Source organism: Bos mutus, chromosome 2, assembly GCF_027580195.1.
Source record: "Bos mutus isolate GX-2022 chromosome 2, NWIPB_WYAK_1.1, whole genome shotgun sequence".
Lineage (NCBI taxonomy): Eukaryota > Metazoa > Chordata > Mammalia > Artiodactyla > Bovidae > Bos > Bos mutus.
In genome coordinates, this window is record NC_091618.1 from 67,434,345 (window position 1) to 67,439,436 (window position 5,092).

The 5,092-nt window shown below is 36.2% G+C and overlaps 1 non-coding gene across 1 annotated transcript; it reads right to left on the minus strand.

Moving 5' to 3' along the window:
- Positions 1–4,133: 4,133 nt before the first annotated feature.
- Positions 4,134–4,263, minus strand: LOC138985019 (small nucleolar RNA SNORA42/SNORA80 family). Its single transcript, XR_011462255.1, has one exon. It is a non-coding gene; the product is annotated as a small nucleolar RNA SNORA42/SNORA80 family (small nucleolar RNA).
- Between the last annotated feature and the right edge of the window lie 829 nt (positions 4,264–5,092).

A 5,092-nucleotide genomic window follows, 5' to 3' on the forward strand; every position in this document is an offset into this window, starting at 1 on the left:
AATGGATGTTTTCCCATTTGTAAGTTAAAGGTCTCTAAAGGCCCTTTGTTACTAACATGATATGACGTGTGTGTGTGTGCGTGTACATACGTGTGCATGTGTGCCTATGTTTTAAAGAATTTCACTCAGGATGGAAAGAAAGATCAAGCAGTAGACCTGAACCTCTTACAGTTACTATTTGTTAACCAAATGAAAGAGAAAAAGCCAATGATCATTGACGAACAGAAAAAGTCTAATTTATTCTTTTTTAATTCTAAGGTGATTAAACCATGTTTGGTAGCTAGATATGGCTACATTTCCAAAATGAATAAAGGTCTTCTCTGGGGTTAATTACAAAGAAATGAAAGTGGTATCTGTTCCAGATCACATCACAGTTGTCATTTCTCCAACAATAATACATTCCAAATTAGAGGGGACAAAACACTGCAGAATCATTGTAGAGGCCAGAACCTTTCCAGATTCCACTTTCTGTGCCTAAGAAACAAACAGTGTGGGCAATGTATCAGTGACTTTTAGGACGTAATATAAGCCCATAACTTTTTTCGTTAGAAAAACATTGAAGAACCCTCTGTGCTTGAATTGTTGTTGTTCATTCACAAGTCATTTCTGACTCTTTGTGACCCCATGAACCTCAGCACACCAGGCTTCCCTGTCCTTCACCATCTTCCTGAGATTGCCCGAACTAAAGTCCATTGAGTCGGTGATGCCATCCAACCATCTCATCCTCTCTTGCCCCTTCTCCTCTTGCCCTCATTCTTTTCCAGCCTTAGGGTCTTTTCCAGTGAGTAGGCTCCTCACATCCAGTGGTCAAGGCTTGAATGTTTAAAGCTACACATCCCAACCCTCGCTATATATGACATTTCCATGGGATGTTTTCGCAGTGACAGATGTGCAGATCTCACCTCAAGAGATTTTTGAATAACTCGTATCGATTTGGACACACATGCTGAAGTTATTGTTTAGATTCCTCAAATACCAGGTCTAGATATGTTTAATCTGTACTGTCCTTTGAGATAGAGAGGCAAAGAAGAAATTGTGTTTTGAAAAGGACAGGTCAAGGAGATCCAAATTCCTAAACTGGCATCCCTTCCCTGCATCTGAGCTTCCCAGATGGTGCTAGTGGTAAAGAACCTGTCTGCCAATGCAGGAGACACTGGAGATGCAGGAAAATCCCCTGGAGGATGGCATGGCATCCTCCACTTTGATATATCCTCCAGTGGGCATGGCAACCCACTTTGATATATTAAGTCAGGGAACTTTAAGAAAAGGCAATCAGAGCCTGTTGGATTGTCTTTCTCTGGCAGTGATGAAATTCTAGAAAGGCTGGCTGATGGGTGCTGCAGGAAAAGCCACCAAGTGTATACTTATGGGTGTCTTGGTGAAGGTACCTCCAGTGAACGTCTGAACATCACTGAGAGAGTTGTCTGAAAGTCTCTGGACCTCTTTTTAAGATAGATAATGATAAGTCCAACTTCGTACAGTGACTCACTCTGAATTAATATATATTTGTAAAATTAATAAAAGGACAAAGCAGACAGCTTCTGCCCTCTGTGTATATTACTGATCCTTATGAGGAGAAAAGTTAGAAAAATTGGATCTTATAATCACAAGATCCACAGAATAACACAATTTTGTCAGCAAAGTCTAAAACCACTACAGTGAACAGCCACATATGACTAAGAACAACAAAGATTTTATTACCACATGATCATGGTTAATTTAAATTTCAACCCTCTTGCTAAGACCTGTGGAAATTTTGGTGAGTCATTTTGATTTTTCTGAGGCTCAATTCCCTTATCTGTAAAATGGGAATATAAAAATCCCCTAACATGAGGTGTTATTTAGAGGCTTCATTAAGTTTAATAATAGTGTTTAGTATGTAGTAAGTATTCATATATGTCAGTGATAATAATTTCTTTCATGTACTGTAACTCTGATAGCCTAAAAAAGATGGAGAACATTACCAGTAATTTAGCACTTACTATGCTAAATAGCTTATAATTCAGAGCCATTGGGACAAACGTGCTCTTAGGAGCGGTGAACACAATGACTTACCACCAGGCGCATTTCCATCTGTTGCTGTTGATTAAACATGCCTTTAGAATTAAAGTTGTCACAGGCTAATTAGAAAGCTGGCGATGGCTAATTCATGTGCCTTGGAAATATACTCCCAGAGTAGCAGGTAAACAGTGTTGGCAATTATAGCTTCTCATTAATTCTGTAGAAAAGGATAATATTACTTTGAATTACATGGTGAGTAGTCTCCTTTTCCGGAAAAAAATAAAATAAAAATTGTGTAGGGATTGGAAAACTTCCAATGTGTTACCAGATGTGAAGTTTAAGTATCAAGGAGAATCTTAGAATTTGTAGCAGGGTGGTTTTCCTTGGCAAGCCTGACCCATGCTGAGGGTGGCTGAATAACCCAAATGCTGCTTGGAGAACAGAAAAGCCCAGTTAGTTCCAAGTTCTAAACAAATGATTCCCCAGAGGTTCAGATAAATGGAGAAGTCTTTTGCATCTCCACGTTCACTGTGCCATCCTGAATATCCCTGGGCTAGTGCTGAGAGCCAACACCAATTACAAAATTTCCAGGACTTCACAGGATATTCAGACCAGCTGTTCAGTGTGTGTCTCATTGTCTGAGTGATTAATACACTAGATGGAACTAGAAGAGACAAGATCATGGAAAATTCTTTCCTTACTTATTTCTTGTTAGGTGTGCTTCTCATGGTTATTTTACCTCGGGGAGCACTCTTATTTCTTTGACCAACAGGCCACTTATAATAAATATTACATGTTTCCTCCCATGTTTACAACAGCAAATGTTATAATCTTCAAAGCTTACAGATGCTTTTTAAGTTCCCCTTTTAGATATGATTCATTATTGAATAAAGAAAATACCCCTTGATTCTCTAGAGGACATTTATTTACCCTGAACATAAATACATGAATTAATAAACTCAACAGCAAGACCTAGATGTTAAAAATGAATTAAAATAAATCTACTCATTGCTTCTTTTATTTTTACAAATAATTTGTAGCGAAATTATGCCTGTATTTAATGTAGCCATTAGTGCACTTGTTTTTTAAATCAATGCATCATTGATTAAAAGAAGAATGAACAGTAGCATTTACTGAGTACTTTCTATCATCCAATCTCTTATGTTATTCAATTTAATATTCATATTCAAGGTGGGTATTTAAATTTCTATTTTAAAGAAAAGGAAAGGTAAAGAAGCTGATTTGCCCACGGTTGAAAAACAAGGTTAACTCCAAAGTGAGAAAAAGTTTCCTGTACATCTTGTTACCTCTGATCTCTATCATTTAAATATGTCAACAAACAATAAAATAGAATGAGGTAGAACTGTGAGGTTTGGTGTGATATAAGCTAAGCAGTGGATTCCAACCTTGGTTGATTAACAAACTCAAAATTAAAAAAAAAAAGTTTTCTTTTAGTTGATTTTGTAAGTATCAAACTTTTTATTAGGGATTCTTATATTTTTCTTGGTCTAGACAGCATAGGATGTTTTAGGGTTAAAAACAGTAAGATCATTTAAAAAGAGTATGGTAAAGAATTAAAGAGTGTTAAAATTAAAGACTCATTCAAGTAAAAAATCGATCTGAACTTAATACTTTCTCCATAAAATTAGAACAGTAATACTTGGATTTCCAATGTAATCTAATAAGTGACCAGTTCATCGTTGTTGTTCAGTCACCCTGTCATGTTTGATTCTTTGCAACCTCATGGCCTGCAGCATGCCAGGCCTCCCTGTCCTTCAGGCTCAGTTCACTATGATTTATATAAACCTTCAAATTTGGCCTTAGAGGAAATAGCCCATAAAATTAAGTTTCTAATATACTGGTACTGGCTATATCCTCTCCTAAATTGCTTGTTAAAATCTTCTCACAATCTGCATCTTGTTGAAATTACGTCTTCTATGGCTTTAAATTTTAATATTAATTTTTGTTTAAAATAATTTTGCCTTGCTTATTGTCACTGAAGTTTGATAAGGATACCCGGGCTCTCACCTTGATGGCAACTCAGTCTTTAGACTCAACCTCAAGCAACTCAGTGTAAACATGTGATCAGTCTGGCCTGGTTTATACTTTTTTATTTTCTTTTTCTTTTTCTCCTCTGTCAAAGCACTCTAGTGTATGCAGCCTATGGGCAGAGGCCAGGCAATGGTTCAGGGCCAGTTTGCTCTGGCATGGGACACTATGAGAGGCCCTGGGGGCAGGCCTGCCATAAATCTAAACCAATGCATTGACCTGGCTTCTTTAACCCTGTATTTCATTATCGTTCCCTAGAGGGGCCATTTTCATTACTGATTTTACTTATGATGCATGGACCAAGCAGATTAAATCAGATCCCGTAAAAGAACTTTGGAAAAATAGCAAGTGAAATATAATGCTAAATGGAGGCTACAATCCATGTGGTCACAAAGAATCAGACACAATTGAGCATGCATGCAACGCACATATAGCATTGTATTAAAAGCATTTTGGTTGACTACTTAGTAAAAATTAGTATCTCCAGACTACAGGAAACTATACAGGATAAATTACTTGTTTTCTTCTCCAAATATATTACTTAGGGAAATGCAGGATGAAACCAGAATTTAAGGATTAAAAGATATTTTTTAAATATGTTGAAAACATCAGGCAAATGAGAGGTGTTAGATATAAAATAGATATTGTTATTGTTGTTTTACCCTTAAATATTGAATGTATATAAAGCTTTATTTATATACTATAGATGCTTCTTTTAAAACTTAACATGATTAAAAACATGAGTAGGATTCTATCTTGATCAGGTTTGGCTAATGAAATCATATGAGAGGGTATACGGAAAAAAGCTAATATTAATAGTATTCAAGAATAGTGTGATTTAGGTAGACTATTGGGCTGTATTATCCCATATACTCCACTTTCAAAAAGCTTTTAATGATTAACTCTCTTCATGGTCTGTCTGGAAAGAAAACACACACATAATTAACCTTATCAATTCTCCAGTGCAGGATTCACATCTGCTGTATCTTTTGATTTGAATAGATAGATATATTTGGTCAATTAAATTATCTAGTCAATTAAA